The sequence below is a fragment of the Nelumbo lutea genome, chromosome 4 (assembly GCF_056320005.1).
Source record: "Nelumbo lutea isolate HS-2025 chromosome 4, American lotus-T2T, whole genome shotgun sequence".
Lineage (NCBI taxonomy): Eukaryota > Viridiplantae > Streptophyta > Magnoliopsida > Proteales > Nelumbonaceae > Nelumbo > Nelumbo lutea.
This window is the reverse complement of record NC_142687.1, coordinates 64,862,568-64,875,803: the sequence shown is the minus strand read 5'-3', so window position 1 is coordinate 64,875,803 and position 13,236 is coordinate 64,862,568. Positions and strand designations below refer to the sequence as shown.

At 37.9% G+C, this 13,236-nt stretch overlaps 1 non-coding gene and 1 pseudogene across 1 annotated transcript; one reads left to right on the top strand and one right to left on the bottom strand.

Annotated features, from left to right (window-relative positions):
• LOC148860888 (uncharacterized) overlaps positions 1–13,236 on the top strand; it is a 100,274-nt pseudogene that overhangs the window by 68,169 nt on the left and 18,869 nt on the right.
• On the bottom strand, positions 1,382–1,488 carry LOC148860889 (small nucleolar RNA R71). Its single transcript, XR_016095174.1, has one exon. It is a non-coding gene; the product is annotated as a small nucleolar RNA R71 (small nucleolar RNA).

Sequence of the window (13,236 nt, the reverse complement as noted above, 5' to 3'; positions counted from 1 at the left end):
CACAAGCCGTCCAGTTGATTCTTGCAAAGGGTCAAGTTCTTTTGGAAGAACATTGATGATTCTGCTCCACCCTGCACTGTGCTATCTTCAGTAGGAGCAGATTTTGGATCCTTCTTTGGGCGTGAACACCTCCATTGGGAGATACTGCTTCTCTGTATCAGGTATTATCCCTCCCTACTCCTTTTGGTTCAGATCTGGTTCAGTTTATAGTTCAAGAATGATCCTCAAAAATATGATTATCTAAATAGGGAATTCGATTCCCTGTTGAAGGGAGAGAAAAATTTTTGAAATTTGCCCCCTTATTCCGCAATCTTTGGGCGTCCATGTAATGGATTTCCTTTCCCTTCATTGTGTAGAACTGATGTCTGAATTGCTATCTCACATTCCTTTGTACACTGATTTCAGTTCTGTGTATTGACCTTCAGTAGCACAGAATAGTAGCCTTTTAATATGAAGCTCAGATCTGAACACAATCACTGCTGATCCGCATTTGGCTGTCCTCAGTAGCTGCTTGCATTTCAGATCTGATTTCAGAACTGTATATTACTGTTCTCAGTAGCTACTGAGATTTCAGCTCTCAACAGTTCAGATCTGTGTAATTAAATTTCATCCTTGATTTCAACAATATAAAGAAAAGGAATTTGTAAACTGTTGTTCTACTCAGAGATTACTGAATTCAGACCTGTTTGTAAACTGTTTCTGAATTTTGTATATTGAATAAGATGTTGGTTCAGATCTGCTTTTAGTTTGCTGTATTTATTTATTTTAGGATGTAGGCTTTTGTATTCCAATAATTCACTTTACATTTTCAGTTTTGATAAGGTTAGTTATTTATATTCTTCTATGTTATTTTGTTTACTGCCTTGACTTTCATAGTTCTGACAAGCAGAGTCGAGCTGGAGGACATCCTCTACGACCCGGAGATTGAAAAAACCCTCCGTGTCTGTGTAAGAGCAGCCAGACAAATCCAACAAGAAGCTCAAGAAGCTCAAGAAGCTCAAGAAATGGATGAATAGAGGACTATGATGGATTATGCCAAACCCAAACTCATTGGAGCTGCCTCTAGCATTATCAGGCCCAATATTGCTGCTAATAACTTTGAAATCAAACCGGCCATCATACAAATGATTCAAGACACGGTGCAATTTTGTGGTTTGGCCCACGAAGATCCCAATGCACACATTTCTAACTTTTTAGAAATATGTGACACCTTCAAACACAATGGGGTAAGTGATGATGCCATTAGGCTGAGGTTATTCCCATTTCTTTGAAGGATAAAGCCAAAGCATGGTTGAATTCATTACCAGTAGGATCAATAGCTACGAGGGATGAAATGGCCAGCCGTTTTCTCTTTAAATATTTTCCCCCTTCTAAAACTGCTAAAATGAGGAATGACATCACTACTTTTTTCTAGTAAGAGGGGGAATCTTTATATGAGTCATGGGAACGATACAAGGAGTTGTTGAGGAGAGTTCCTCATCATGCCCTTCCCATATGGCTACAAGTGCAGGCTTTCTATAATGGTCTTACCGACTCAAATAAGACCATATTAGATGCTGTAGCTGGAGGGTCCATAAGTAATAAACTCCTGAACTTTCCCATGCACTTATTGAGGAAATGGCAGCCAACAACTATCAATGGCATTCTGAAAGGACAACTCAGCCTTAGGATTGATGTCCAACAAGGACAACTCAGCCTTAGGATACAAGATGAGGAGGTTATTTATAAATGTCTGGTGCTATGAAACATGCACCCTCTAGTGATGATTCTTGTTTTATGATTGATGCCATTGAATTGACAATTGATGAATGCTTTCAGGTAAGTAGATTAGCTGATCCTCTTCAACTCTGCCTCCAGCAGGGAGACATGGAAAAAGGAGAAAATGAAGAATTAAACTTCATGATAGCATACCTAAACAATAAGCCTCAATTCAAGGGAAAGGGGTTTCTCAAGTTAGAGAACCTAGGCAAATTTCCTGGACCATTAGGTAAGCCATCATCCCAAGTCCCCCCACCCTTGAATTGAAGCAATTACCTTCCCATTTAGAGTATGCTTTCCTTGAGGCACCATCAGATCTCCCCGTAATAATTTCCGCAGCACTAAATCCCTTACAAAAAGAAAAGCTATTAAGAGTGTTGCGAGAACACAAAAACGCTATAGCTTGGAAGATAGAGGATATCAAAGGCATTAATCCATCAATCTGTACTCAAAGAATTTTGATGGAAGAGGACAGCAAGCCTTCCGTTCAGCCCCAAAGGCACCTGAACCCCAAAATGAAAGAAGTGGTAAAGGCTGAAATAATTAAGCTGCTAGATGTCGGGATCATTTCTCCTATTTCTGATAGTTCTTGGGTAAGCCTTGTACAAGTTGTGCCCAAAAAAGGGGGTATGACTGTTGTTCCAAATGAGAAAACTGAACTCATCCCTACTAGAACCGTCACGGGATGGCGTGTGTGTATTGATTGTAGAAAATTAAATGAAGCCACCCGGAAGGATCATTTCCCTCTCCCATTTATGGTCCAAATGTTAGAGAGGATAGCTGGGCATGAGTATTATTGTTTCTTGGATGGATATTCAGGGTACAACCAGATACCAATTGCACCAGAAGACCAAGAAAATACCACCTTTACTTGCCCATATGGTACATTTGCATACCGAAGGATGCCCTTTGGGTTATGCAATGCCCTAACAACCTTTCAGTGATGTATGATGTCTATATTTTCTGATATGGTTGAAAATTTTATTGAGATCTTTATGGATGATTTTTCAGTTTTCGGTTCTTCGTTTAATGCATGTTTAAATAATCTGGAACAGGTGCTTACTAGATGAGAAGAAACACATCTTGTGTTGAATTGGGAGAAATGTCATTTTATGGTGCAAGAAGGCATAGTTCTTGGCCACAAGATCTCTCAAAGAGGTATAGAAGTCGACAAGGCCAAGGTGGAGGCAATTGAAAAATTGCCACTCCCTACATCTGTTCGTTCTTTGAGAAGTTTCTTAGGACATGTCGGATTCTATAGGAGGTTTATTAAGGATTTCTCAAAAATTGCCAAGCCATTATCTACCTTGGTTCAGAAAGAAGTGACTTTTGAATTTTCAATTGAATGCCTTCATGCTTTCAACATCTTGAAAGACAAATTGATCCATGCACCTATCATGGTAGCACCCGATTGGACCCACCCATTTGAATTAATGTGTGATGTGAGTGATTCTGCTATAGGAGCTGTTTTAGGACAAAGAGTGAACAAACATTTTCAGCTAATTTACTATGCTAGCAGGACCTTGAATAGACCCCAACTCAATTACACCACTACTGAAAAAGAGCTGCTAGCAGTAATATTTGCACTTGACAAGTTTCATTCATATCTGATATTGTCCAAGGCTGTTGTCTACACAGATCACTCGACATTAAGGCACTTGCTTACCAAGAAAAACTCAAAACCAAGACTGATCAGGTGGATTCTTTTGTTGCAAGAGTTTGACATTGAGATTAGAGACATGAAGGGTGCTGCAAACTTGGCTGCTAACCATCTCTCCTGGTTGGACAAGGTAAGCTCAAAAGAGGAAATAACTAGAAACATTCAGGAGGAATTTCCGGATGAACAACTGTACTCAATCCAGGAATACTCATCTCCTTGGTATGCTGATTTTGTTAATTATCTAGCTGCACAAGTCCTTCCTCCTAACCTTTCATATCAATAGAAAAAGAAATTCCTTTCTGATGTAAAATACTATCTGTGGGAGGAAACATTTTTGTATAAATTGTGTGCAGATCAGATCATAAGGAGATGTGTCCTCGAGGAGATGGAGTCGGTACTCCACTTTTGCCATGATAAAGAAGTAGGAGGTCATTTTGGAGCTAGCCGCATTGCAGCCAAGGTTTTGCAATCAGTTTTTTATTGGCCCACACTTTTCAAATATGCCCATAGGTACGTGTCCACATGTGACAAATGCCAAAGATCGGGAAACATTTCCCGATGGAATGAAATGCCCCTTTCCAATATCTTGATCTGTGAAATCTTTGATGTTTGGGGTATAGATTTCATGGGACCTTTCCCAAATTCTTTTGGTAATAAGTACATCCTCGTTGCAGTTGACTATGTATCCAAATGGGTAAAAGCCATGGCTTTACCCACAAATGACTCAAGGAGGGTGGTACACTTCCTAAAGAATCTATTCTCCCGATTTGGCACTCCGCGAGCAATAATTAGTGATAGGGGAACTCACTTCTGCAATAGCCAATTTGAGAGGTTCATGTAGAAATATGGAATTACACATAAATTAGCTACCCCTTATCACCCTCAAACTAGTGGCCAAGTGGAGTTGGCTAACAGGGAACTCAAAAGAATTATGGAAAAGACCATAGCATCTGCTAGAAAAGATTGGTCCATCAAATTAGATGATGCATTGTGGGCATACAAAACTGCATTTAAGACACCCGTTGGCATGTCCCCCTACAGATTGGTCTTTGGTAAAGCATGCCATTTACCAGTTGAATTAAAACACAAGGCCCATTGGGCTCTTAAATTTTTAAATTTTGACATTCAGGCCACAGGGGCTAAAAGGCAGATGCAATTGAATGAATTGGATGAATTCAGACTTGCTGCCTATGAGAATGCCAAAGTTTATAAAGAAAGAACCAAAAACTAGCAGGATAAGAACTTGCTGAGACGGGAATTTTATGTAGGCCAACAGGTATTGTTATATAATTCCCATCTCTGCTTGTTTCTAGGTAAGCTGAGATCCAGGTGGTCTGGACCCTTTACCATTTCACAGGTTTTTCCCCATGGGGCTATAGAAATCACCCACCCGGTACAGGGAAAATTTAAAGTAAATGGTCAGCACTTGAAATCATATTTAATGGGAGGTACTGTACCCCCTCCATCCACTGTTTATCTTGATAACCAATAATCTTCTTTGCTTGATCCAAAACAGGTTAAGGCATCTCTTTGTCATTTACCCTTTTAGAATATTAGATAGCAAAATAAAGATCTTCTCAAAATTCCAATTCTTTAAGGGCACTGTTCATCCTTTTCTTTTCTTCAGTTTGCTCTAGAAAGAGTGATTCCCTAACACTATGAACATTGAGGACAATGTTTATCTTAAGTGTGGGGGAGTGAGCCCGAGGCTAGGGTATGGGGGTTGAAACCATGCACCTCATTCACCCCAACACACATATGCAGGCAATGACATAACCAAAAAAGACTGGAACCCCTCAAGTTCATTACTATTTATTTGATGATTTTTAAGAAGGAATTCAATGAGTTGAAGGAGACTGATGTACTTGTTAAGTTTTTATTCTTGTGAATGACCCAATTTGATATATGCATTAGAAAAGGGGGAGCTGAATATGCTTTTTAGCATGACTAGCCCTAACTATCTTCATGTGTATGGAAGTCCTTGATTTCATGGTTAATGGTCAAGAGAGCTAGTGCACATCTTAAGTGTTGATTATTGAGGTTCAGTAATTGCAAAGAAGGACAAAAGTCCAAATTGACTCTGCTATTTTGAGCTGAATAGTAAAACTAGCAGCTCAGAATATGAGTCCTATTTACCTACCTCAAGTAAGTGACTAGTGTGAGATGGAGCATAAGATGCACTCACACAAAAAAAAAATAGAGAAAGAGAGACAAGAGTGTGAGATGGAGCATAAAATGCACTCACACCAGAAAAAAGAAGAAGAAAATGGTGAGATGGAGCATAAGATGCACTCACACAAAAAAAAAATAGAGAAAGAGAGACAAGAGTGTGAGATGGAGCATAAAATGCACTCACACCAGAAAAAAGAAGAAGAAAATGGTGAGATGGAGCATAAGATGCACTCACCCTTAGAAATAAGTAATTGTGGTGACAACTGAGGTTCAAAGGGGCACTCTAAAGTTGAACTCTCATTAAGATTAAGTTACAGATGTGAAACTTAGTGAAATTTGATTATTAATCTTGACAATTAAGGAGCTGATTTATATATGAATTAGGAGTGAAGGCTAGACTATGATGAAATTCATATTCTCCTTTCCTTGGATCTTATACATACATTAAATGGCAATTTACAAGAATAAGAGCTGAGCACTTACAAAAGTTCCCCGACTACTCAATGCATATCTATCTTAAAAAGTTCACCAGGTAAATGGTGAGAACAGAATGGGGGAATGTTCAGTTTATGGCTGATGTCTTTGCTTGAGGACAAGCAAAAGCTTAAGTGTGGGGGTATTTGATGAACCTACAATTTATCTATAATTTTTTAGGACTTTAGCATGGATTTTTATGTCGATTTTATTAATTTTTGCCTTAATTTAGCTAAATGCTTAGAATAAGTTTCAGGGATAATTAATCCAAGAAAATGAAGGAAAAAGGCAAGAAAAGAATGTTCAAAAAGACCAATTTCAACCCAACCCAGTTGTAGAAGCAAGAGAACTTCGACTCAAGAAGAGCAAGTGGATTCCTTGATAAAACCCAAGAAAAGAAAGCCAAGCTAAGAGTAGAATTCAGCCCAGCAAAGAAGGCCCATTCTCAGCCCAAAAGAGCAGCTCAAAGTATAACTATCATGTGTTAAGAGAGAGCCTAAGTGCAGCCCAAATAGCAGCCCTTAGGAGGCTTTCAAGAGAGCTCTAGAAAGTTAAAGAAAGGGGTGTAATACACCCCATTCTATAGGTTTCAAGAAGGGGCAAGAGCCCCCTTGAAAAACTATATAAGGAGGCCTCTAGGAGGGGGGAGAGGTGTTCAATTTCTTGAGAGAAAGGCTCTCCCACTCTTAGAGGTTTGGCCACCTTGAGAGAAGAGAAGATAAGAAGGCTAGGCGCAAGGAAGAAGAAGAAAAAGGGCTGAAGAAAGTTCAAGTCAAGCAAGCAAGAAGAAGAAGAAGGTGAGTTCGAAATTGGGGGTTTGTGATTCAAAGATCTTTTGTAATAACTCAGTTGTAGTTTCATTCTCTTTTAATTTGAATTCAGTTTCTTTGTTATATTTTCTTTCCTCTTTCTCCTTCTTCCAATCTTTCTTGATTTATTTTAGCTTGTAAAATTTCAGTTCAACAATAAAATTCTTTTTGATTCATTCGAATGGTTATGAATTGTACTTGAAGTTTCTTGAATAGGGGTTAAATTATAGATTAATTCGGCCAATTAACCTTCAAAACTCAGATCTGAATTCTTAGATATGTGATTGCAAGATCTGAATTGCTTGAAAGAGAATTCAGATCTGCAAATTTCAGATTGGCCGAATGGATTTAAAGCTTGAAATTCCTAGAGTGCTTGACAGAGACTCTAGGAATTCAGATCTACTATTCAAGAACTGAATTGAGTGCAAGGTTAGAGATAACTTGCACAATTCAGTTGGCGATCAATTCAGATTTGAATTGATGCCTTAGAAGTGTTTGAAAAAATGCATGCATGGGGATTAGATTCTTGCTAGAGATAGAAGAATCGTCACTCATGCATAGGATGAACATTCGCTTGAGAGAGGCTGTTCATGACCTTGGAGTTTCACCAAATCAAGACTCAATCATGATTTATTCGAATGATCCAAATTGATAGATTGTTGAATTCTGAGATTGTCATTTACTGCTTACTCTTCTAACCTGATTTGAAGGCAATTGGGCCAATGATTTAGATAGATTTTAGTTTAGGATTTTTAGCTTTCATTAAAATTTTGATTTATTTGTTAATCAGATAAGAAGTACCCAATTTAGTATTGGTAATTGTTTCCTAAATCCTTGTGGGAACGATACTTCACTCACTACTATATTACTTGAATGGCTAGTACACTTGCTAGTGTCACAATGAGCCACACATCAATGAAGCAAGAGATTTTGATGATTTTCGATTATGCCCGAAGGTGGATTTCACAAAACAAGAGATTTGGTTGATTTTCGATGGATATTCGATTATGCCTAAAGGCGGATTGCACAAAGCAAGTGATTTCAATGATATTTGATTTTGATTTTAATGATTTTCGATGGATATTCGATTATACCTAAAGGCGGATTGCACAAAGCAAGAGATTTCAACGATATTTGATGGGTGTTCAATTTTGATGATTTTTGGTGAAAGAAAGTTGGATGATGAATGACTTTTGGATTTGGACTACTTATATGAAAGAAACTTGCACAAAATGACTATGAAAAAAGGTGGCTTCGGATTTGGATAGATAGTGCATGCCAAGACTTTTAGATGGTTGTGATGAAAGATTTTGGATTTTCTAAAAAACTTTTGGATGGTTTGAAAACAAATTTTTGGATGCTTTAGATGCACAAAAAAGATAATGCAAGACTTTTTTTTTTGCTACAAGGGACTTTGATGCCACGGGGGTATTTGATGCCATGATGCATTTTAATTCCATTAAGGACTTTGATGCTATGAGAAACTTTAGTGCCACAAGGGACTTTGGTGCCACGGGGGACTTTGATGCCACGAGGGACATTGATGCCATGAAGGACTTTGGTGCGATGAGGGACTTTAATGCCATGAGGAACTTTGGTGCCATGGGGGACTTTAATACCACGAGGGACTTTAAAACAGATTCCATGATCAATCAATGATTTTTTTGCCGTAGTGCTGGAAATGATATGCCCATCTGGAAGCTTGATGTTTTTAAAAAGAAATGTAAGCAGGTGAGGACCTTTTTCTTCTTTTCCTGTGATGATTGGTCATTTTAAACATTTGGGCTGAAGAAGAATATAATGCATATGATGATGACAAGTGGTTGACAAGGATTAGATGAAAGGTGATAGTTTACTTCTAACAAAACAATGACATTTAAAAGATCCTGTTTGCCCTTAATGTGGTGTGAGATTTGATGATAGCAACCCTGTTAGTTCCAAAGATATGTCTTTGAAATGTTAGAGCCAAATGGAAATTCACTTCATGAATTACCCCCTTGGAGTAGAGGTTGAATCTTCACAATTTTGCTGAACCAAACTTCTTGTGCCTTGATATACTTACCCCAAGTTTAGAATGCATCTTTCTATCTTTTTGTTTTTTTTTTTTTGTTGTTTCTTCTCACCCCTTTTGCCCCTGGTTTTGTGTTTCCAGGTCCGACTTATTTTCTTCTTCTTCTTCTTCTTCTTCTTCTTCTTCTTCTTCTTCTGCTTTTTTTTTTTTTACTTGGGGGGCCTATACTTGATCCTATCATTGTCAACGAAAAAAGGTGTGCCCAAAGTTAGCTTGCTAATCTCTCAAATATCGAGAATGTCTTATTAGATGGGATGAAACGTGGCTTAGGACATGATTCATAATCAAACGATAGGTGGCTCAAATATTCTTTTGACATAGGTTTTAGATGCTTGAATTGACAGATGGGGCCTTTAGAACATTTTTTTAGCTTTTTTCTTTTTATTTTATTTTTCGCTTTTCATGTCTTTCAATGCTATGAGCCATACATCTTTCTTGATTCAGAAGGACTTTTTGTTGGGGTGAAGAATGAGGTGGGGTTATTGGAAACAGATGTTTAGCTTAATTGCCCCTATTTTTTTTTCTTTCTTTCATTTTTCCTTCAAAACTACACTTTGATGCCTTACTTTTTCCTCTTTTTTTTGGCTTGTTGTAAGGGCATCCGAATATTTGACATCTGTCTCTTGAGAAAGGGGGTAGTCAAAGAAGAGGTTCAGAGGATTGGTTAGTGGATCAGAGATAAGGTGAAATGATTGATAGATGGCCTCCCTTCATCTCTTGATTGTATGTATGACTTATGAAATGAAATACCTGTTAAGCTTGTTCCCAGTTGATCCTTCAAGGGAGAAGTATTACTTTTGATAATATTGAGGTCCTTTAGTGAACTTACCCTTAGTTCCTTTTGCCTGTTTTTATGCTATTTTCATGATTTTTCTTTCTTTTTCTTTGTCTTCTTTTTTTTTTTTTTGATTTTCCCTTTTGATTCAAGCATCTTTGGAAACTTGTGTGTTTTGTCAAAGAAGGGTTTAGATGAAAGGCTCAAATGGCTGACTATCGTCCGAATGAATGATAAGGGACTAAGGGAAATGATCGACCAAAAATGGCCTCCAGTCCTTTATTTGATCGATGAGCAGTTGACATTGGTTGTGATGCCGTTATGCTGACTTAGGAATAGTTGATGTGGAGTCGATTTAATGCCTTACTGCCTTCAGTGTGTTATTTAGGGCTTGTCCCTCCTTTCAAATATTTTCTTCTTTGAATTTCCACTTGACAATCAACTTTTCTCAAAAACATATCGATGAGACTTGTTACAAGTTTTCTGTCATTAAATCTTGATACACTGAAAGGGTAAATTAGGCATAGTTGAATTCATTGTTTTGTTGGGAGTAAGCATTGGGGGACAAACATAGATTGGTAAAAGGCGAAAAGTAAGATTCTATTAAGTAAAAACTAAGTACATTGAGCTTTAAGGCACAAAGAAAAACAAAGTTTGGTGCAAATGTGCTTTAGATGGCAATATGTCCATAAGCTTGAGCCCTAGGGTTGTATTGGCCATCGTCAATGAGGCATTGGATTGCACATTTCAATTACCAACGATCATTGGTCTCATGTCCTGGTCCTTTATGGTAGGCACAGTAAGCCTTTTGGTTAAAATTCTTTGGATCCACAGGAGGCTCCCAAGGTAGTAAATGAAGGTATCCTTTCTCGACCAAGATGGGCAAAAGTTGGGAAGGTTGGGAAGGTAGCGGACTGAACTTCTTTACCTCTTTCTTGGATGGTTGGGGCAGTGGTGTGGGATTAAAATCTGGTGGTGTTGCCCCTATGCGGGAGATTAGCCAATCAACTTTGAAGGTTAATAGGTTCATTGCTTTTTGAAGTTCTTCGATCTCTTGTTAGATTTTGACCTAATATTTGGTAGGTGAGGTCATCTTTCCTGCTAAGAGCATTAGACTTTAGATGGGATACAAACTTGCATGGAATGAATGCAAAGATGATGCAAGCAATTTCTAGACTACTTGGGTTGGTACCTAGAGGGTGTCTGGGTGGATAACCTAGGGTTTTAGGTGTATTTGAGGGTCCTAAGGTTTTTATTTGAAAGTCCTAATGTTTTATTTTTATTGGATTATCCGAGTCGTACCGAAGTGCTAATGCCCAGGTTGCCTACGTACCCCTTGTGAGGGATTAGACTTGTCATAGTTCTTGAAAATGTTACAGATTTGATTACATATTTTAGTTATGTTTTAAGGGACATTCTCTGGTATTGGATGTTGACTTTGAGAACTGTGCGATTGTTTGTTGAATGCCCTAGTCCTTGGAGCTCTTTGGTAGGGAATTGGGAATTTGCTTAGGTGATAAAGGTGTTAGCTGCGAAGGTAGGGAAGCGAATCATCTCTTCACATTACTTTTGAAGGGATTAGTTAAAGTTCATCATTTCTGTGTTGAAAAGAAAGGTTGATGTATGGTGGCAACTATAGTCAGATTTTTGATCTCAACTAGTGGATTTGTTTATGCTAGGCAGATTTTCTCATGCTTAACTCCCTATTCGATGCATGCACCAGGAAAGTTTGTCCTATGTCATCCTAAGGTGCTCTAGATGAACAAAACTCTTGATGAATTGTTCTGCCAATTTTCCCCATGTCCTCTAAGTGTCTAGGTCAAGCTGGGTATGCCAATCTAAAGCAGCTCTTTTTAGGCTCTTAGATCCAAGCTACAACATGTCTTGAACAATAAAGGAGGATGTGAGCTCTGAGACAACTAGATCCATTATACTTGTGGAATTTTGGGGTTTTAACATTGTTAGGAAGGTTTAGGTTATGATGAGGTCACTTGATTATATTTTTTGGTTGGGATGCTCATATGTTCTTCAGTGGGACGTTGATGAGAGGCTTACTCTACGATGATCCTAAATGGGCTCTTTTTAGTTTAAGAGGGATTTGAACTTTTGTTTGATTTGCATTGATGTTTTAAAGTTGGTTGTCTAAAGGGCCTATGTTGTTGGTTCTGTAATGGTACCAATCTAGGTTGCAGGCATCTAACATGTGGGCTAAGGATTAGTTCTAGGGATTAAGCATGAGATGACATGCGATATGCTCATGAAAATGATGAAGTGCGGGCAAAAACAATGGAAAAGCACAACCAAACCGACCTGCCCCTAGTATGCATCTAGAGCTATTGAGGCTACTATGACTTGGCTAACTAGATATTGGATCCTAAGCAAGAACAGGTCGAGGTTAGACATGACTTGTGAGGGTGTAGGGTGCTAGGGATGAGATTGAGGTAATAGACTTGGTGTGAAGTGCAAGGGTTGTCAATTCTACAATGGCTACTAATTGAAGGAGTCCTAAGAAAGCTAGATGTGTAGTGATTGGATATGATAGTTTCCTTGGAGTGGGTCAAGGGAACCTAACAAGGATGTACAAGAATGAAAGAATCTATGGTCAACTAAACTAGCTCATGCAAGGAGGATGTCTTAAACTAGTGGACCTCTATCGAAAATTAAAATCGAAAGTAAAACTAAGATTGAACTTGAAGTTGGAACACAAATACAATGTTTAAAGAAATTTTGAAAAATCTTTTGGGGTTTGAAGAATTCAATTAAGATTTGGAAGAACATTCATGGACTTTAGTGTTTTTCTCAAGTTTGTGGAATGTTTATTTTTGCAATTGACTTGAAATTATGTGAGTTAGGATTTGATAAAGAGACTTTATTTGATAATCCTTAGAATAGAATCTCATGGTTTGACAATGGACCTTTCTTTTATTTTTGTTGACTTGATAGATAGATTTTTATTATGAGTTAGATATTGGGATTTGATGCTATTTGGTACATTTGTTCTTTTTCCTTGTTTTATTATTAATTTTGGGACTTCGATAACTAGTGTTGTAATTAGGACCAAGTTCTAGTTTAGAAATATTCTTGGGTTTTTGAAAAGGTCAAGGCTTGAAGAAATGTCAAGAGTAATTAGTTTTTGTACCACACTTTTGAAACAACAATGCTTTTGTTGTTGCTCCCCAAGAGCAAACTCATTGGGTCAAACATCTACTCAGTTTGGAGAAGAGCAAGAAAGATATTTGAGATCGAAAGTTTATGAATGATCATGAGAATGGCTTTACGATACTGGCTAAGGAACTATCAATCCCTACACCATGCGTGTACCTACTTGACATCTCAGAGTTTTAAAGGTACAGAGGTACATGTGGCCTTTAGATGTTATTTCTCAAGAATAACTCATAGAGCCAAACATCTACTTGGCCTAAGTTCAGATGAGGGAATGAAGCATCCTTTGATATTAGTCAAGGGAGGGTTAGACCCTTTACCATATATATCTACCAAATCTTTTTAGAGTTTGAAT